Here is a 22,620-nt window from a genome sequence, read left to right as displayed (position 1 = left end):
ACTCAGCCAAGGGCAGCTCACTGAGACCTATACGATTGTACAAAAAAATCTCTATAGCTCGTTGTGGGTGTCTTGTCTTTCCCGCAGGGGGTTGCGTGTTGTTTTTGCGGAGGCTGGTTCGGCATTAGGATTAATGAAATGCTCCATCGCAGTCATGAAAAAGAGCTTTTTTTTTCTTGTTTTTTTTTAACAATCTATTTAACATCACGCGTAGCAAAGACCAGCATTTGTTGACTTATGCTCGCCCACAGCTCTATTTTCCCAGTGCTCTCGCTGCACCTCTGCGGTGGGTCGGCTGCCCCCCTCCAGCCCCAACCCATTGAGACATTTTTCATGCGCGCTGTCAAGAAACTCAGTCTTTATTGCGGAACAAAAATATGGCTCACAACTGGAAGTCAATGGGAGATGTTCAAGAAATTATTGAAATAAATCTTCCCGGTGTCCTTTTAGATAATGAGTTTTCCCATCTGATGGATAAGAGCAAAGTAGGGTGTGATATTATCCAGATTGCCAGGACTGAAAATGGGTTACAAAGTTAAATGCAGTATTGTTTTTGTCTTCTCTGTTTGCTGTTTCCTATGGAGCTCAATACTCCAAACATCTTTTCAGCTTGTTGTAAAGTGTCTTGCCCGAGAACACAGCGACAGCATATGCACTGGTTGAAGCTGATGTTAGAGGCTCTTTTACTGAACCACTGCCTCCTGTTACAAGTACGTAGCAAATATAGTGCTGTAATAAGTCCAGAACGAACCATCAAGCTGTTATTTGCGGGAGATAAATGTTAGAGTTCGGACACAATTGTCCATTTGCAGGGCTGTTAAGTGCTTTTCCTGTAATTAATAACAGCTCAATTCTTGCCTTACTTACAATGGCTCTGGAGGCTGCTAAATATTTGTTGTTGTTCCATAAATGCATTCACATTGCACTAAATTAAAGGTAAAAACAGATACATTTTGAATTTGTTTCTGATATTTAATGATGATTTTAATGTTACGCAGAATGTGCAATATGTTTCTCTTAAGTTTGTTCTTTTGATAAGTTCCCATTTAAAGGAATAGGCCACTGTTTTTACACACTGAGATATGTTCTTACCTTAGCTTAGACGAGTTGACGCAGTCTGGTCTTTGTTGTTAGCATTTAGCCTCTGTCTGCAAAGTCATAGCTCCAAACTGGGGTGAAGCTCTTCCACGTTTTCCTTATTTAAATACAGTTGCATGAAATGTTACACAATCCAAGTCTAGTTACACAAAATTAAACACGTCGATTTTCTAAGTGGATAAAAAGGTGTACTATATTGTGATGTGTAATAACACCTGGAGTACTAGAACAAATTTACAGCTCGGACGTCAAAGTACCCCAGTATTCCTTTAATAATGATTGGTAAAGGATATTAGAGTCTAGTCTGGTACCAATTTAATTCAACCTTTAAAAGTCAGCAGCAGCTTTCTGGCAGCAGGTCACAAGTAAGGATGTTTCCTCTGTTTCAGTGGCTGTGTTGACTGGACAGACCAACTGTCAGAGCTATAATAGTGCAATGTGACTCTTGGGCTCATTGGTGATTTACCCACTGCAATTACACATCTCTGGTCAGGCTGCACTTTTGTCATCCCTGTCCAGGTTTGCATAGTGCAATGCTCTACTCTACAATACAAATGTTGGAATTGCAGCTTCAATATATGCTAAATGGTTGCCTGCTTCACTTAAACTCAAACGGAAGTAAGTGAGTGTTTGTCCATAAGTGGTGGAGATCTTTTTTGTTGTACTATTCTTAGGGAGGCAAAAGTGCCTTCCCATTGCAAATAGAAATGTGACCATTCATTTATCACTTAAAAACAACAATCGGATATTTAAAAAAAAAGCCTGCATGCTTGTACGACTGTTTGGCCTGTAGTTGGGAGGTTCTCATGAGTGCATTTTTCAATACTGTGGGTGAATTATTTAGTGTTGTGATAACAGTGAGCCAGTCACAGTGGGATGTTCGTCAGGCCTATACAGTGAGTGAGTTCAGAACCTTCCAGGAACTGTGCGTGAAAGCGTGGCCCTATCTGCCTTCTACTCACTCCTCTCCGCTCGCCTACTTCCTCAGCTCACTCAGCACTTTCTAGCCCATGAGTGGCTTGCGTCAGACCCATGCTTTTAAAAGGCTGTTAAAGGTCCTTACCAGCCATAGCCCAGATCCCTCCGTTGCCGCCTCAGACCTGAACCCACCCACAAGGAAGCCTGGGAGTGATCACGGCGTCTCGGGATGTCAAGTAGCATTACCACAGCCCCCAACCCCCCCCCCCCCCCCCCCCACCCATTTTTTTTTCTTTGCCTGCAAACACGGCTCACCCATGCAGGGAAATGGGGCAGAGCGCAGCCACTCACTCGTAGCAGCACACAGACTGGTCATCTGGGCTAAACTGACCTTTGAGGGTTTTTTCGAGGATCGGGATGAGGGAATGCGGTGTGGGTGAGACAGGCATGCGTGTATGTGTTCGTGTGTAATGGTGGGATTCAGGGGATGAGCTTAAAGAGAGGGAGAGCAGGAAAAGCAGCTGGGGTTTGGATTCAAGTGTAAATCCGGAGGTTAAATTATGTATCAGATATGGTTTGTTATGTTAAATATTAGGCTTTGAATTGAATTAAACATCTTCTTCTTCTCTCTACCAGTCAACAAATCCATCAAATCACCTACCTTCCTAATTTATGATAGAAAACTACACTACAGCACAGTCATACAACACAACTTTAATCAAAGAAGTGATCGTCAATCTTTTCACACCAAGTACCCCCCGCACAAAATAACTTCATTGAAATCAAATTAAATATGAATAAATAAAATAGCCCTGAATACCCCATGATGAAGACCCCGAGCACCACCTGTGGTCCACATGCCACAGTGATAGAACCACTATGATCTCATATGTAAACAAAACCATATAAGGTCAATTCAACCTGAAAAGACTGACGGAAACAGAGCGGCGTTAGGAAAGTTTTATTGTACATGAATCGTATTTGGGCCTCAGACCCCGGCGGTAGATTGCATTGACGATTTGAAATACTTTGACAATACAGCACAGTTGACAGCGAGAAGCAGAGCCGAGGAGGGGCGGAGGAGAGTCGCAGCACAACTGGGAAACGGCCAAGTGATGGACGCGGGAGCTTAAGGGGATCCTGATGAATGGCTGAAGCAGGAATGAGCAGCTGCGGTGATTGGCTGTCGCAAAGGTGCGGCTGGAGATGGGACTGTGATTGGATGATTGGTGAAGAGCTGCTGTTCTTCCAGGTTGTATTTGCGCTGAAGTTTCATTTCAATCAATGCTCCATTCATCCATAATGAACACATTATAGCGACTGAGGGGCTGTATGTAGTTTCAATGTCCACATCATACTGTAGTCTTTCATTTAAACTTTCAAAACACATATGCTACACAACATTTGATAAAAAGATTTTAAAACATACTTCACATTTGGCAAAAAAACCTTTGTGACTTAAGACTCAGTCAGTGCTGCTTTTGGTAGAATACATCAGTGACTGTAAAATCTCTTCCAAAGAGTGATGCAGGAGACAAGTGAGTGAGACAAATGAGAGAATGACTCATGCCAGTTATTGGTTCTATTTTAGCGCAGTCTCATAACCCAATATGATCCAGTGAAAGCAATTAAGGGTCACACAAATGTTATTCAAATCACTTTCCAGCAAATTAGTGGGTGTTTTTTCCGTTGTTGCCCCGTGCTCCTGTCCAGTCCGGGTCACTTCATCTGTCACTGTAAAATAGCACAAGTGCAAATTCCAGCCGACAGCCCGCGCTCCCCTCGGGGACAGTAAGTGGCATCAACCTGCCGTAGTCACACACTGTTGCTGACAAGGTGATGATGAACAGGTTTCATTAAGAAGGCAGGAGCCGGCTTCTCTACAGCGCAAGCCTGCACCCTTTTGAATATCATGGAAAGGTCTATGGGTTTATAGAGCTACTGCCCCGGGGCTCGAACTCCATGCCTTTTTATGTGCCCAGAAGTCTGTAAGCTATGAAGACGTGCACTCAGAAATGCATAGGTAAGAGGAGTTTTGGGATTACTTGAATTTGTAGTCCCCTACACATAGTTCAACATTTTTTCGCGCGCTACGGAAGTTGCAGAAGTTTCTGTACATACCGTGGATTCAGAGTTTTGAAAGTTATCACTTGCAGGTATAATGGTATAAAGATAAAATGAAGTAGAATAAAAGTAAACAAGTCAAATGAGCAAATACACACAAAATAGAGAGCAGATGAGAATATGAATAACCATAGTGCAAATACAGTTGAGGCGATTGGTCCAAGCTTTTCCAGCAGCAAGCCATCTTTTCATTTTCTGTATAAAGACGTGGTCTGGGTCCCAGTGTTAAATCCCCGCGAGTCCAGATGGGTTCTGCAGGTGGATTAACCGATCATAGAAACACCTACAACTTATCTCTTTTAGGTACAGCAAAGTTATAAAGTTCATGGTTCATGTTTGGCTGCCTTTGTTTCCGCTGCACTTGTACTGGTTTAGTCTACATTTCCACAGGAAGAGCTCTCATCAAATCATAGGTGTGGCTCTTTACGGTCTAAAATGTAGTACTTTCAGGAATTGGCCCCTTGGATCCACAAGGTTACACACCTTACACCCCAGCCCAAATGCTAGTCCTTTGGGTTCATATGTGCTAGACGTGCTCTTCATATCACACTTATTTGATTTGATGCCTGGGCCACGTGAAGTGAGAATAGAAACTCATTTGCAACTTTTTTTTCTATTCTTGGACGAGATTCATTGCTGCTTGCGCTCATGCTATTCACTATTTGCTATATAATTCACCAATTTGCAACAGTGCAGTGGTTACATGGTGTTACTTGCACTACAATGAGAGCCTGCATTAGCCAGTACAAAGACTAAAATACCAGCTTGTATTTTCTTGATAAAAATCTGGAAACGGGGCTTGCAAAATGCGTGATCCCTTGTCGTCCCTAATTACAATTCTATTTCTATCCTACTGCCTTGTTAGTACTGCGCTGAGATCAGAGATTTTGACTGATAGAAATGGTTTGTTTCCTCTGTAATCTGGCCTTGTGTAGCTTTAGAGTGTGATGTTGCCATAAATATTGCACACTGCCAATGAAATATTGACATATTCTCTCACACTCTCTCGTTATACGGCGGAAGATTTGACAGATGTTCATTCCTGCCGTGGTGTAAAAACACAGCACCCAATTTAACTCGGGGTCAGAAAAATTATCAACCACCTGCTGGAGATGGATTTGAATTATGATAACAGCAAAGGGATATTACGAAGATTAATCACTGCAAACTGGGCTATAAACATAGTATCAAAGCACTTTATGATCAAAAGGAGACTCTGCTTTCCACTGAGCATACAGACCAACACAAATAGAAGAATGCAACAGTCCAATGCTGCTGAAAGACTTACATTAATTTTATTTTATTGTGAACATTTTGTTGGTGAAAATGACACAGGCACAAACAAATGACCAACTCTATGCATCAAATTACCAGGCGAATTACAGTAAACACATATTATGGCAAAAAATTGCACTAAAACGGTGCGTGCACTGCCCCGCATGGCGAAACTGTGCACCAAGATTTGGAGTGTTTGCGGTGGAAGTGTCTGTAGAAGTGATCTAAGTGGATCATCCCCGATCACACCTCGACCACACACACAGCGGAGGCGGGAGTGTTGGCTTTCAGCATTACATCCACACCGCATCAGGCGCGTGTGTCACGAGCACTTACCTCACCGTGGTCGACGGCGTGGTCCTATAGGCTCAGCCCACATTCCCCACATTGGCAGCTATTTTTGAAACGCTAATGTGGTCGGAGTTAGGCGTTTAGTTGGACTCGAATCAGTCCTTTAAATTTGCTGTCCCAAAACAAATCTTTCATTGAAGATTTTTTGAAATTATATATTCTCTTTATGTACAGTCCCATGTACCTTTAGGACTAACACGCTTTGATTCCCTTTGGCTGGATTACTTCAGCCTTGCTTCCATAGTGTCGTTGTTAAAGTACAAACACTAGTCTTACTTCAGCACAGACTTTGGCACGTCACCCTCAGACAGTCTCTCAATTATAACTGATCTAACGAACAACGGCGGATCTTGACAAATTTTTCCATCTCCATGACAACGGCGACCCCTGAGAAGCAGCCGGGCGTCGCCGCGCTTTGTTTTCCCAGGCTTCCTAATGGACTTCTTTATAAAAGTGTGGTGTCAGTCCACAGTGTCAGCTCCAGCAGAGATAGCGCAGTGCTCCCGGTCCTCAGACACAGCGCACTGCTCAATGTCATCGATTCTGTCCCATCACTGTTGGACCACTGCTGTTTGACAGTCCCCAGTGTGCGCGACAGAAACCAGGTAGACACCATGAACACAGCACAATGAACGAAACAGAGTGCACCTTTTCACCTAACAGTATCTCATTATTGCAAATCACGAAAATCTTTTTTTTTGTTTTTTTGTACGAGGTTACTAATGACTAATCAAACATTACTAGCATCCCAAGGTTTCCGAATCCTTTCTCTACTTCATCATCAAAGAACAAAATTTTCACAGTCATCATCGATGTGTGCTATAGTGTCTTCCTTTTGTTCTTTAGCCAAATGGATTACAGTTTTGAGACACTAAATGCATAAAAACCCGTTATACGAAGTCCCAGAAAATAACTACGTGATCCAAATATTAAGATATAGGAGACGGACACTGGCTGTGTGTGTGAGTAACGGTCGAGGCACACTGTGGGTCACAAACATACAAATCTAGAGGTAGGTGTACTGTTCAGAGAGAGGACAAGTCACTGCGGGGAGTGAGGTATATGAAGCCTCTACTCTGCCCACCCTTTACGCGGAAATAGTCTTCTCTGCAGCCCTCTACTGCAGTCGACCCCCTGTTAGATCTCATTGCATATGTCAAGCGTGGGATAAAGACTATTTCTGAAAATAATTAGCAGGTTTCATATTACTTGCAAATGAATAGTCTACGGTCTTCATCAGGGCGGGTATGTTTATTGATTCACCGGCCGATAGAGTGAAAGTACGCAGTTCACAAGGAAGCAGAACTTAGTCGCTATGCAAAATTAAAAGCTGATATTACTTGTGAGAGTGGAAGTTCCAGCAGTAGAGCATGAGTCACAGGAGCTCTTTCATGTATGTCTTTGTAGCAGCGCTTGTTCTGTCTGCGTTTCTACTTTCATGCCGACACGTGAGGGTGTTAGTCTAATCCTCCGGAGAATGTGACCATGATTAGAAAAAACAACTGTGGAGGTAAGATTAGCCAGCTTTAAAGGCTTTCATGCTGATAAAACATTCAACCGCGTGTAATTGTAGTATTTGATAGTTGCAAAGGCACATTGTTTGGTGGTCAGGGTTTATTTGAGATAAGTTTAGAAGCAAAAATATTAGCATTTCATCCAAAGTTGTGAATTGGTACGGCCATTTTTTTTGCACCTCCCTGAAATGGGCTAATACAATTCAATTAATTTTTTGGACAGACCAATAGCACAACAGCGCTTGCCTCACGGGGCTTCACAAATATCGCTGATTTGATCACACACGCACGCACGCACACACGCACACACACACACACACACACACACACGCACACACACACACACACACACACACACACACACACACACACACAAAACAGAGTCAGCAATGAGGCAGATATTAAACAGTGAAAACATGAAGCAGGTGGATAACTGTCGCTGGTGGTCCCTTGTCCTTAGACCGTCCTTGGCAACAAAATAACCTCAGTGGGGCAAAGATGAACTGGGTGACTGCGGTGATCGCTGCTGTTGTTGCAGTATCATACATAGTTATATAAAGTTGCAAATAAGCAATGTATTTTTGTGCTGCTATACACAGTCTTAAAGAGGGGGTATTATGCTTTTTTCAATCACATAGCACCAGTCTATAGCACACTACAATGTTGACCAAACCTTCTGTTGGTCTGTAAATGCAGTAAATTAGAATAACTGCCTTGTATAAAATTGCTCTCTCAAAATGGCTGTAGCGAATGTCTTGAAATAGGCCTCTGTCTCTTTAAGAACCTCTGACCCTTTCCGACACGCCCCCTCCACACGCTGTGGCATCAGTGGGGAGGGGGTTCTGCTGAGGAGCAGTGGTTGGTTACTCGGAGGCGTCTCCAGGAGGTGGGGGCGTTCCTAGGAGGACTAAGGCAAACCTATCCCTAAAATGGCCGCCATCAGAGTTTTTACAGATTACTCACAAATACGTGAATGTGCCAAGGCAACACTTCAGGCATGTTTTTAATGAGGGAATGACATAATAACATGATGTAAAGCTTGAAAAAGTCGATTTTGCATAATATCCCCCCTTTAAAGAAGACTGCGGAGGCGCACCTGCAGAGGGCGCAATACACACTAATAGAATCACGAAGAAGAAGCTAACAGGCTAACGGGCAAAGCTAACTGCGGGCGAGCGCCACTTTAGTGTAGTATTTACTCTCACGGACAATTAAAGTGATAGTCTGTAAGTTTGCAAAGTGAGGAAAGATGGAGTGAAATTTTAAAGTAAACAATTAAATCCCTCCCCTCTTTAACCAGAAAGCCCTTCTTTGTTTGTAAAATGAAAAGAGCAGGAACAGAATTTTCAAAAGTAAACTATCAAGCTCCTCCCCCACCTCTCCTGATTGGACCTGACTGGCTGGTTCACAAGAAGAGCTCGTCTCATTGGTCAACGTGGGAGGATACAAGACTCGGAGTAGATGCTGAGATCAGGGAAGGAGGGACTTTACAAAAAAATAACATGTATATATTATTACTTACTTTAACATCAAAAAGCAAGACCAGGCGATCAATTTTTCACATTTTAATGAGTAAAAAAAACGCAAGATGGTACGAAGATGGCGCTTATGGCCTCTAGGGCATGGTTGACAGGTCTGGGCAGCCAAACCCGCCCAAAAATATCTGAAAAAAACACGAAAAGTTAACAGAGCCTCCTGTGATGATGAGAAACCGCCTCTATCTCCCTTCTGTATTGAAAAAGCAGCTCATGGAGACGTGGATTTGAGATTGAGGTTATTGAAAATAGTGATTTTGATCAAAAATAAGACAGAAATAGCCAATTTTACTTTGAAAACAACAAGGTAAATAAACACGGACAGTTATTTCACCCGCGGAATGGCTTAAAAAAACGGCCAATGACCTGGCCACCCTGCTCTGGGGGCACGAGCTACTGCTTTAAAGCACGAAATAGTGTAGGCATTATTGCCCTTGAACAATGGCCACGCCTTGACCTTTAAATATTGCTTGTTGACACTGATGAAATATGTTGCTTGAAACACATGTACATTATTGATCGACTATCAGTATTCCCAGAGTGCATCCAGACATGTTATTGTCTTAATGAAAGCTGTGATCAATTCTGCCCCGTTCTTCAGCGGACCATGTTATTACGGAGGCATTCTGAACTCAACATGAATATATAACATCATTGCACTTTTTTATTCACATCGATATTGTTCGCATTGTAAGCTACAATGTGTACTGGCAGTGGTAAAAAAGTGGCGTACCATGATAGAAAAAGATCCATTCAGTGGCAATTATGAGAATGATTTTACTTTCAGATAAAACCAAAGAAAATAAAATGTCCAACAACCCCAGCGCCTTTCTGTGACAGGTTGTTTAATAGCCCCTATTTTCTTATCAGCATTGGGTCTTACATTTTATAAAAGGCTTCTGATTATAGCCATTGTTTTCCAATGAAAGCCTGTGTTTTAAAGTTACAGATGATGGACTTTCATGTGAGGGTTTCGGGGGCATTGTGTGCAATCAACATTATAGCATCTAGAAGCTGGACAGGTGCTTATATGACTCATCCACAATCCACTAAAGACATTTATTATGGAAATGAGAACATAAAGGAGAGGCACCGGGAAGTATTTATAGGACAGAGACTGGAAGGGTGCACACTTAATATAACACACTTATCTTCATTGATAGATTTTGCAACAGGAGTGACAAGTGATAGTGTTTGATCAAATCAGCCATTTTTGTGCAGTCATGTGAGGCGACCGCTGTTGTGATTTTTGGGCATAGTAAAAATAAAATAATAAAAATATCACTCAGACCACTTTTTATTGAAATGGATTCCATTTTAAAAAATCAAACAGTCTAAAAAAAGACTTTTGCTAGGCTAATTTTACACAGTAAACTCAGAACGTCTCTTAGAATAATGTTTTATGCATGTTTTACTGCTTTTGTGTAGTAAATGTAACTCAGTTCATCCCAGTGAACTTTCAAATAAATCTGGCATATAGTTTGAGAGTAATGTTAATTGTCTTGGGATGAAATGATCAATGAAAATGTGCAGTGATCTTTATGAAGCGTACATACAGCCAATCTCAAGTATACTGTAATTTATTCAACGCACATTTTGTTGTCATGGGAATGCAGTCAGTTGTAAATATTGCAGGTGAAAAAAAAAAAACGTAGTCTTATTAGCAGCCAAGCATTGCACTTGTTAAACAGTTGTGGCATTTTCCTCTAAAGGCTTGTTTCAGTGTTCGGGCCGGCTCGTAGGAAAACTGATGTCTGAAAAAGTGGCACGCACGTGAGAGAAACATAGACGCAGCATCGTTTTGCCGGAGACACACTCTTTTCTTCCTCCTCTTTCTTATTCAGATAATCTCATTTGGGATCGCATTGTTGTGCTGTCCATCAAAAGTGACACGTAGCAATTACAGCGTTGTAAAGAGCTGCTTTTGGCTAAGGCTCTGACAAGTGGGCTTTCACTGCACTCCGAGGCTGCAGCGTATAGGGACACGCTTTGTTCTTGTTTGCGTGATGTTTAGAGCTTCTTTTCTCTCAGTACTTCGTGTTCATTAATTAAAATTGACCGAAACATTGTGGAGTTTTTTTTCACCCCTGAGTGACTGTGACACAGGAGTAGTTGTCCATTAACTAGACATCGTGCTAATATAGATCATATTGTGTTTTAAGATAATGATTCTGCCATGTGTTGCTGTGTAGGTGGGGGTCAGGAGGGCTATAGGTGACAATGGCAGCCACTTAGAGCTTATAGCATCTTTCTCGAGGCCACACTCTCCTCTCTGAGTGGGATTTAAGGTCAAGCGTGAAACCATGACAAAGCCTGACCTATTCATTCAGTATGTGAACAATAGGAAAATATATGGTTCAAGAGGAACTTGTAAACACAGGAATTATTTTAGAGAAGTGTTCTGAAAGGCCATTAGTGTAGATTAGCAGTAAAGGTGCAGTACGTAAAACAGGCCATATTGCACAAAACGAAAAGTCAATAAACACCATTATCATAGTAAACATCTTGAGAGAATAGAAAAATGGAAGCTGGAATACATGCTGTAAAGACCGTGCTTTTCATAAACTTGCAATACAGCACCACAAAGGCGGAAGGTTTAACAAAAAGGTAATGAATCTGTAAAGGCATTATGTGAGATTGTTAGGGATGATCTCTTGTGTTAACTTGAACTTGATTTCAGTTTAGTCATTTACTATTTAGCCACACGGGGTCCCAGAGCGTGTCGCGTCAGTGCTGCCTTGTGTCATGCTGTCTAAAGATTATAGTTAAACCACAGTAGCTGCAGTCTGTGAGGGGGGAAACTGTCACTCATATCGGTCAGAGAGCCCCCAACAGTCGCTCTCTGACATTGAGCCGTGATGGCCAAAAGTGGTAAAATATACAGCTGAAAAGGGTTTGAAAGGTTTGATTAGGAATGGCATCTAACACAAAACTTGACCATATAAGAGGTGGTAATAGACTACAACAGCTCCAGCAGCTTATTGACTTGAGTTTTATCCTTCTCTAGTCCACACAGTACAAACGACACTCAGGGATGAAGTTCCTCCCTCTGGGCTGCTGCTGTAGCGTAATCATGTGGCTGTATCGGTGTCTGGGGAAATAATGTCATCTGCATTCTAGCAATATCCTCATTCAGCTTCTCCAGCCGCTCTGGCCTTCTCACATTGATAACTTTGCACTGAAGTGGAAAGGAACAACACAACATCCAGAGTCACACACACATTAAACGGAAGGTTAAAGCCTCGGATTAAGTAAAAACAGACATCGATCATAATCATGCATCACACGAATGAACCAACCAAAATGACTGCGATTATTTTTCCACAGTTTTTCCACACTGATAATTGCCTGAGCTTAGCCAAGTTGATGCGTACCTGTCTGGTCTTTGGTCACACAAAAAGACCAAAGATGTTGTTGGCATTTAGCCTCTCCTACTCTCCTCTATGGGGCCAAACGGGGCTGAAGTTAGAAACAACCAAGCTCTTCCACGACTTTGGTCTTTTTGCGTGACTGAGCGCACGCACAGAGACCAGGCAGGTAAGCATCAACTCGTCCAAGCTCAGGTAAGAACATATCTCCGTATGGAAAAACGGCAGCCTGTTCCTTTAACCCTGTGAGCCTTTTGCACCTTCTGAGGTATACTAGAGACAGTGATCAGAAGAGCAGCTGTGACTCTGTAAAAATGCTAGACCAGCCTCTGGCTTCGGGAATCGAACGGTGCGTTTCCAAAAATGTGCTAAAAATTCTTTCCAGACAAAATGATTAAGATGAATATAAATGTTTCCTATAGCAGAAGTTTATGCTGGAGGTAGTCTAAAGTGCATTTCTAGGTTAAGGAACAGGTGTTCATCCTCACAAGCTGGCAGGATAAGGCTGTAATTAAATCAAATATGCATAAATAAGATTCCCAGCACGTATGATCAACTGTCTATGAAAGCGCTTTTAGAAGCACCACCTGCACAGCTGCACAGGACACGGGCCAACAAGGACACACGGCTTTGACAAAATAACATCAGGCATTCAGGTTATAGTATTCACCTTATTCCGAAGGCTCGCGTGGGCGCCGCCATGAATTGCGCCCGCCCCTTTTCTCCTATCTGTTAACATGGGGCTAGAGAAGTCCAGATAATATCAGTCACTACACGAAAACAAAGCCGTTTTCAGGCTGCGCAGTCTGTCTGTCTGTCTGTCTGTCTGTCTGTCTGTCTGTCTGTCTGTCTGTCTGCCTGCCTGGCTGCCTGAAGCTGAAACCAAATCGTTGGTTTCCGTTTGGAAACCACTTGGTTGATCTCCTTCTTTGCCTTGTGTGATGTCTGTGTTGACAGTACAAAGCATTGTTCTGATGATCCTGATAAATCTTCAATCCACAGCATACTCGGAACCAATGTTTTTTCTTAAAGATACTAAGCCTTCCCCCCTCTGTATGCCGCTGATCGTCGCGCTCTCAGGTGTGTGGCTTGATAAGACATGATTCCTTAATCCTGACAGACAGTCAGCTTGAGATACAGCCAGTCAACAGATACAGTAAATCAATCAATGTGTTGGGGAAGCAACAGGCCCGTGTATCGACTATGACCTCCCTCTCCTCCCCTCTCACTGATAGTCCTCTGCCTAATCCGTCTTCACATTCGGGTGACAACCTCAGAGTTTATCCTTCCCAACGGTTTATACTGAAACACGCAAGTCACACAAAGGTCGTTACACAGTCACTGTAAAATCCAATACATCCTTTTTTTTACATAAAGAAGCTAACTGCAAATGAAACAAACATTGACCGCTGGCTTTTCTTATGAATGATACTAGAAAATGAATCATCAAATTTGGAGCATTTTGTATTAATTTGGTGTTTGACATCAGATGCTGTTGCTGTTCCCACACATAGTAAATTATCCCTGCTTAAGGCCAGCACCGTGAATCTCCCGCCATCCCGAAGCAAAGTGGCACAAAAGAAAGTGTAAAACCCATTTAATAATAAACATTGGGTTCATTTCACATGATTTTGATATGGAAATCCAGCAGTTTGAGGGGCTTGTGGAGCAAATGGTGGAGTAAACCTTACTTCAGTTTTTAAAGTTGCGTTGTTCAACACAATCAATCATAGAGAGGATCCCATTTTAGATCCGTGGCTTGTTACTCATCCATAGCATTTGAAGCTTGGCGTAAAATATATGCAATCTGTCTTCGCAATCGGACGACAATCCTTGTAGTTTATTCTTCCCCACAAGGTTAAAATCCGGCTTATCTGTCCCACAGTGATGAAGTGTGCCAGGCATCATTACCAAAGCAGCACTTAGAGTCCGTGGGAGGCAGGGGATGGTTCACCTCACGCCATCTTTTCTGCGCCCCATTAGGCAGGCACTCGTCGTAAGCACAGTGGAGTCCGGGGCTAGCTGCCACGGCTCAGAGATATTGGGATGTATTTCAACCTGTAGAGTGAAGCTCTGAATGATATTGAGCCCGGACCCCAAGGTGCGCTCAGGAGAGCCGGGTACGAAATGAAAGCACTATATACCGGCGACACGGCAAGGGGTCTGAAAGCCAAGTAGAGTTTTATAACCCGAAGACGTGCCCAAATTCAAAAGAAATGACGGATAAAAGGACAGGAGGAAGATAAATGCGAGTGGGTGGGTTTTAAGCATCGCAATACAGTATGGCATTGAACTGACAGTTTTGTTTTCCCCCTTGTAGCGTCTTTATCTTTTCCTAAAGCAGCATGAAATTTCTCCCTCCGCATTCCTAGTGCGAGGAGTGTGAGGGCGCATTCTCACATTTCAGTCCATTTGTCTCCTTGCTATAGATGCAGCTCAATGATCTTAGCCTCCATTAGCACAGGCAAGCATCCAGCGCAAGTAAACATAAAATATAGGAATTAGTATGGCCCATTTCACCCTACCCCCCATTTGCTGGCTTGCTCTTCAAGTGACTTACAGCGCACTCCATTCCCACAAAGCAGTGAAGGAATGTAACAGATTATTCCAGGATTATTTCACTGTACTTCCAGGTAGATTTTTCATTTTTCATGACTTTGAGCAACTTTACTTTACTCCTTTTAAGTCATCTTTAACCCTTTACAAACAATACGCGCTGCCTTATGGTTATTCTACATGCCCTGGCAGCAGTGGCGGCTGGTGATGTAAACTCTAGGTGGGGCTGTTGCACAAGGTGTTTTGTTTTTGGGTTTTTTTTTACTATCAAGTCTACTAAACGCATGTACCACCACTTGTCAGACCATGAAGAAGCATGTATAGTATAGTATAGTTTACAGACACCGCGTGCGCCATGCGAGTGAAAGTAACCAATGTGGAGTTGCTGCTCTGTGATCGGGTCCGGGGCTAAATCCGGCTCAGTCCCAGAGCCAAGTGTATGTGTGTGTATGTGCTGGAGGCAGGACCTGCGGCACAGCCATCTATCGATCACTGTCATATTCTTGTGCGTTCTAGGAACTAATCAGAACTAGCCCCTTTTTTCTTGTGGTAAAAATCGTGATCAGATGTATAAAACGACATTAGACAATTAGTCATTATTTAAAATTAACTGTAATAAATGGAAAAATACAACTTATTCTCTTAGCCCACCTAGCCCATTGATACCAGCCGTCCCATCCTGGCAGCATTTTGTTTGTTCCTCTTTCTCATGCAGACATGGTTCAAAGCCTTTTCTAAAAGTTTTTCAAAGCTTGTGTGTATAAGCAGGTTATTTTCGCATGAGACGCCTTGGGTTCATCTGAAGGCGCATGTTTGTGAATGGCTTCTGTAACTTCGACAGTGGTTTAGAAATGATTTGTTTTGGTTGTCCCTTGTGAACACGCAAAACCACGTGTTCCCTAAATTAATTTCCGTATGAATCTGACTACAAACAGGCCTCACATTATACTCAAAAGTCAAAGAACGTACTTTTAAATGCCTATTTTTGGCCTGTTGCCAGTTAATGCAGACTGTAGGCATCTCTGAAATTTCGATGCTTGGCCTATTAAGCAGCACAGCGCTGGTGTCATAAAGTTGATGTTTCTTGAGATAAATTGCAGCAGCATTTCCTCAGGGCTCTTTGCAAAGGCGAATCAAACGACCACTGTCAGCTATTGCATAATGTTCATGTTTTAGCGAGATTTAGCATATATCTCAGGGTTGTAAATAAATCACAGCTGTCAAGCACAATGTTACTATTTCGGTGTTTAATATGGCCCCGAGTCCAAATGTTAGCCAGCCCACAATCTTATTACCAAACTGTAACAAAACATGAGATGCCACAAGAATGACACGGGTATCAGATTAGAGAGTTTTATTTAGTTTTATTACAATTGCAGGAATACACATCTAACTGTAAATCACTATTCATACAAACAATGTGATCAAGTTGAGGTTATTTTGTTCTTAACAAACAATAGAAAGGAACATCTGGCCATGCAGAATTAGAGTTAGAGTGTGTTTTCTGGCTTTGCATTTTAAATTCACCTTTTTATGACAGAATGGTCCAAAATTAGTGTTTTTTTTAGTGGAAAGTCTCAGGCAGTGGTTCTTCGCCCGTCATTGTATTATAAACCGTCCATTAAATCAGTGTTTTCTAAACAGAAGGCTGTAGGCTAAGAGAGGGCATCCGTTTATTTGATTTTCTCACATCACATTCTTATAACTCATTTAACATTTTATTTTCTCAGGTTTTAATTTGAGACAAAAGTGCGTTTTTTATGATATACTGTACATTATCAAAAGCAACAAAATATGCTGATAAAAAGATGAAGAGTCTTGTGTGCCTACAATGAAATAATTAACCACATAATCAGACAGCAATTGCGTTGCTCAGTCTAGCTTCCATAAAAGACGATCAAAAGCTGGAGAAGGAAATCTTTAACATAATGCACAAGTTTGCAGAGATTTCTTCTAATATACCAGTTATTATTCCTGAGGCAAAGACTTATGCTGTGTTTATTTCCCTTGAGATTGAGCCGGGATCATATCTAATAAGAAATGAACACCGCATTACAGTAGAATTGACTCTGATTTGTCTTCTCCAACTCTTTAACAATATTTACATCTGGCCCTGCTGAGTAAAGTGAAACAACACAGAACTCTACAACTACAATTGAAGATAACAAACATGGACAGGTAGTATGAGCAATCCAATAAAACCTCTGAAATCCAGCTCAGTAGATATCTCTTCCCATCACTTTGTGTTTCGATCAAAATGTGTTAATGTTGATGCATGGACCGCAACACAAAATAGTGCTCTTGAATGACCAATGAAACTGTATATGCATTGGCTATAGCTCCTTCCTCAGCCCTACTTCCTGCTGCTTGTCGCTGTCCCGTAGCTTTTCACCCCCCTCAACCAATCACCTCTCCAGTCATTCATCTTGCTTTTACGTCTTTTTTTTTTTGACCGTGGAAGCTGAACCCTCACCCACAGCTCCTCTTACCGACGTTTATCCCTGCAACCTTCAGCATCCAATTCTTCCCGAAAATATGACATTTTTCTGAGGCAAAACTGGTACTAAGCCACATCTAAATTAGCTCTAAATGAGGACAGAATGTAGATTTGAACAAGACCTTTCACTGGCCAAAATCGACTGACTAAAAGCACAAGTTGCAGAGGCCAAGTCTTGCTCATGGTTTGCGATATGTATATTTTCTAACACAAGTTTTCTGTTGAATAAGGGTGCAGCAATGCTCTGGAATATCTACCCTACGCTTCCTATCACAGATGGCGCAACTTAACATTTCCTACGAGTCATAATTTTGTAACAGTTCCTCTGTCAACAGCAATTTTTCCCCATCAAAAAAAAAAAAATCGAATCAAACTCATGCAAGAGCAGGATGAAGGCTGCACCTCCACTGAAGCTGCACAGATTTGGATGTTAAGTGCCTTGTATATTGTCAAGCCTGACTCATACTGCTTGTCTCCAGTGCAGAGTGTGACAGCTGGCAATAAAGACTCGGCTCATCAGGACTTTTCTGTTTGCTGCACGTAGGCGTTCAGAAAGCCTAAAGATGGCTTTTGTCACAACTCGGTTCCCTTATTAACAACTCTGCCATGCTGACAATGTTCTTTCTTCTGCATAATTGCCCTTGCACAAGATAGTACGTGTAAGGTAGTTACAAAACCTTCTTCATAATTATGCCTGTATTAACGCACGATCACCTAAAATAACAGTGTTTTGTCATCTCAGAGTAAGTCCTTTATCTTCAGAGGGAGCAGGTTTTCCAATTCCACTTCATGGCTGAGGCAGATTAAAAGTCAAACAGTGTTTTTCCTTCTTTTTAAAGCAAAAAAGTGCTTTTAAAAAAGGAGGAATTTAGAATTTAGAGTCTGTGTTGTTGCAGGGGATACTGTTGAGGTCGTTTTTAAGACATCTTTATGCTAAGTAGGTGATAAAATTCTTCTCGACACTTGGACAAGATTAAAGTTAGTAAATAAAGAAGAAGAAGAAGAAGAAGAAGAAGAAGAAGAAGAAGAAGAAGAAGAAGAAATGCACCTAAAAAGTCTTGCTTGGGGTGCAGATGAAAAGGCAAAACTCAAAGAAAAATATTTTTTAAAATGCTGGTCTTTGTGCGTGCCCATGGAACAGCATGGTCGCTTCTAACTTCATCCCCGTTTGGAGCCATAGGAATATGCTGGGAGGGGCCAAATGCTAACAACGTCTTTGGTCATTTTGCACACACAAAAACCAGACAGGTACGCATCAACTCGTCTAAGCTCAAACAAGAACATATCTCAGTATGTAAAAATGCGAGACACTGCAGGTGAATAGGGGAATTTTTTAGATGTAAAGATATCAATTTGAAACCTTTGCTGTAGATTACTGACATACATTTCAGAAAAAAATACATTGCAACTGTCATTTTATGTTTTCAAATAAAAATAAGCCGTCTTAAAGGGACTATAAGGAGTTTAAAAATGTTAACATTATGTATTTTACGATTTTAACGATGTCCTAATGTGTAGAATGAGCCCAGACCTGTTCACCACAGCTGCCTCTAAAACCCTGCACTGTCACTCAAAACGGTGTTACTTCGGGTCCGAATTACCGTCATGCACAAGCTTAATATAGAAAGTGCAGCTACATGTATGACCTGAAGTGGCAGTAGTGAGCATACAATGGCTAACTTGCATCCAGCCCCTTTAAGCCTAAAAAATTCAAAATCTGAATAACAGATTGAGCTAGATTCAAATGATGGTTTTATTTTGTTGGAATATTAGTTAGAAGACTTTTCAGAGGGGATTTTGGATATCTTGCTTGGTTTTAAAATAAGCTGTTTTTTAGTGAAGAATTCTGTAAAAAATAAAATTTCGCCCTGTTTTTTGATAAGCCAAGGAATTAGATATTAAAAAAATCTTCAAAATATTGTTCAATTCAAGGTTGGAAAATTTGAAGCCTGTAGGAGCTACTGACGTGGAGATGTTGTCGCCACAATGAGAGAAAATGGCCCTTGAAATTACGATTTCCTGCAATATAACACATTTAAACATGTTATTGTGAAGATTAGGTATATTTTTTTTGTCTCCATGTAAGAGCTTATATGTTCAAAGCGTCTTCCCTTAAGTGTCCTGCGCTCTGTTTGGTTGCGTTTCCGTTGGGCCGCCTCCTCTGCCTGGTCTATTGATCTAGTGAGGAGCAGCAACATGCCGGAGTGTCAATTAGGCAGCCCCTCCTGTCCATCTGTGGGAAAGGAGCCACTGCCGCACTCCAAAAGTCTCCCCCGTGACTCAGGCAGTTAGCAGCTGCTCACATCTACCCACAGACAAACGGTCATCGGAAAACACTCGCTCATTACAATATCTAAAATGGGGTTGTTTTTGTGGTGCCCTTTTTCAAACAATAGTTGTTACTGTCATGGTGTTTGAGTTATGAAGCGTATGTGTCCAATGATTTTAGCTTGCCTCCCACACCGTGTTCTGGAATTCAGAGTTAGGACGGGTAAAGAAACCAAACACTGAAGCAAGAATTGTGAAGTAGTCATGTTTGAGCAGTATAGGGCTAGACTTGTCAGTGGAAAAAGGTGCACCATGCGCAGTACTTTCCTTTATATACTTTTCATACTGCTGTCCTTGACTTTTCATTCCATGTAGCTTAAAAGAACATGTACACTCATTTGCTCCTAGGTTATTGTATGGCCTTTTGTAATAAATGCACGGTAAATTTGAAATGTGCCTTTGCAGCTGAGGAAAGGTTGCTCTCCTGATATAAATCTCTGTTGATTCCTGCAGCCATCGCTGACATTTTGTGGCTCATAAGTATTTGTTGTTTTTCCTCCTGTTTATTGAGGTAGGTCATTAGCATCTAATCTGTAAATACAAGCTGTATGTTCATATTCTTCGCTCATTCATTGCCTTTGAAAATTGTTCCTTTGCACACCCTTCAGTTGTTGTGCACGTTCCTAACAAAATGAAACAAGTTTTTTTTTTTACATCTCTATAACAATCTCAACATATGCATTTTCATTACTCTAGTTCGTGATATTTTGATGATATCTATTATGGCCACACACATTATTAGTTCATTACTGAGTATCAACATACGCCCGCTGAACCTATGTAACTCGCCATAACATTTAGTACTATTTAAGCTATTTTTACGCTACAACCATGGCCTTTCAGAAGAGGAGGTCTGTTTGATAAAGCCGGGATCACACCGCATGCTTCAGTAGATTAATGCTGGGCTGTGATTTATTCAGCAGATACGCCAGGCCCACACAGAACTGCACTCAGATCTCTCTGATACAGCAGAGAGAGATTTATGGCAAACCAAAACGGGAAAATATCCTGACGTATGCGTCTGTAGACAAAGGCGTTGATTAGTATGATAATAGCAGACTGGATGCGGGATGTCTTTTTTTTTTTTAGGTGCACTCAGCGTTTATACATTGTTTTCAAGTCGTTTATTTTTAAGACATGAGCGATCTTTGAGCAACTACGACTGGTTTGACAACATCTGTCTCTGAGTCTGAAGTGTAGAAACACATCTAAAAAAACGCCATATTGTTTTTCTTCTTCTTTTTTTTGATTGACTATCCAAAATGGTGTGATTGAACGCTGCAATGAGCATTCTCTTAAGTCTGGGACACACTTGAAGATTTCATGCTCTGCTGCTACTTTAAAACCAAGATACAAAGAGCAAAGCTACAGACACTCGTATGAAGACGCCGACTAAATTATTCCAACTGAGTGCGTGGATTTGGAAGGATTTGTAACATCAAACTTGGATGTTTATGTTGGATATAGACAGCATCAGCGGTCTGTCCTGTCATGTGCTTATATCTGAAACCCTGCTCGTAAAGGGGCCCAGGAGCAAGTTAGATGCTCTCTTAGTTCACCTACTTTACAACAGCTGTTAAAAAAAGAAAGAACCCACCCCCACAATTAACTTCCTGTTTTGATCCATCATCACAGCTCATCTCATTGATTAGTTCAGCAGGTACACGCAACATTACAAGGATATAATTAAATACACACATTTTAAGTGTTTTGTCTGTTAATAGTTTGGCAGACAGAAAGTTGTACGAATGAAAAGCTGAATTAAGGAATAAGATGGTGCTTTTATTTTGGTGTGCTGTATCAAAACAGAAAGTCCCTTCTTGGGCAGCATTGTTTTGATTTGAAATTACAATGCAAACATACAAATCCCAGCAGAAATGTTGTTCTGTATGTCGAGTGACTTCCCACCACAGATGCTTAATAGACTTTAAGACCGCTTCCTGGTTTTCTGCCTGTAGGGTCACAGGTGAAATGGTCGGCTCCTCGTTGTCATCAGCTCTGCTAGACTTGAAGGGAACCTACGGTGAATGTGCTCTGAAAACGGCTTCTCTCTTAGTAGTGGGGGATAGTTGGGTGTATTCAAAGGACCTTGTCAGTAGCAATATGCTCTCAATGAATCTCAGGCTGTGCCAATCCCAAGCCTCCAGCCCACTCCCAAGAGAAACCCATGTCTACTGCTCTATTGTGCCGTGCTGTGTCGGAGATTGCTCCTTCGAAGGTTATTACAGTCAGTGTGATGATCCCCACAAGTTGGCCTGCAATAGATGAGATGTTGCGGTGGCGTACTTGTAACTGATGTGCAAGTATTGACTTGTGTCTAGAAGAAAGAGATACTATTGTAATGTTACTATATTCAAAAGCACTTCTGTGTGACTTAGATCTTTCCAAGGCTTTGTGTTCCTTCCAACATTGTGCAGTTTCTATATGAATGCAATCGCCTTCTTAAATCCAATACTGTCGGCATCTTATTGTGACGTTTTATGTCTCACTGCAAGTTTTTGACATTTAAATTAAGTGCGTGGAACATTTCTGGTGTGATTTCACGAGCGAGAACTTGTCAAATCCTATTCCATCGCCAAAAAAAAAAAAAATCAAGGCACCTTGCATTACGCTTCTTTGGACATGGAGACAGAACCAGGCAGCTCTTTGTCAGCTTCCAGGGATTTCTGCTACTAGAGCTCTCTTTTTTAGACCCTGAAAACAGTGGACGTGAACAGAATATTATGGAAGCAAAAGGCGACATAAATGATCCTGAATGGCTGTTTACCTATTGTTGAGAAATAAGCAATATGTTTAAACCAAAAACACACAATCGCCTATAAAGAAAAGGGTTTTTTACAAAATGGAGCATGAACTGAGAAATTACTACTACTGCAGAGTCAACTTCTTTGATTGCTGATGCAAGTTGAAAGTGTTTAAATACAGTGAATGAGAGTCATGTAGGGATTTCACACTCACTTCGTATCAACATGCTTAAATATCTGTATGTCGTACAGAGCCCACAACATTATGACAGTTTCTGTATGTCACTCTGAAGGTTGAGAGATGAAAATGAA

The 22,620-nt window shown here is 41.5% G+C and overlaps 1 protein-coding gene across 1 annotated transcript in view; it reads left to right on the top strand.

Moving 5' to 3' along the window:
• The window catches only part of LOC306979884 (metabotropic glutamate receptor 4-like), a 178,290-nt gene that overhangs the window by 10,683 nt on the left and 144,987 nt on the right, over positions 1 to 22,620 (top strand). The window lies entirely within an intron of this gene.

The sequence above is a fragment of the Gobius niger genome (genome assembly GCF_951799975.1).
Source record: "Gobius niger genome assembly, chromosome: 20".
Lineage (NCBI taxonomy): Eukaryota > Metazoa > Chordata > Actinopteri > Gobiiformes > Gobiidae > Gobius > Gobius niger.
Note: the sequence above shows the minus strand (reverse complement) of the source record. Positions and strands in the feature narration are given on the sequence as shown.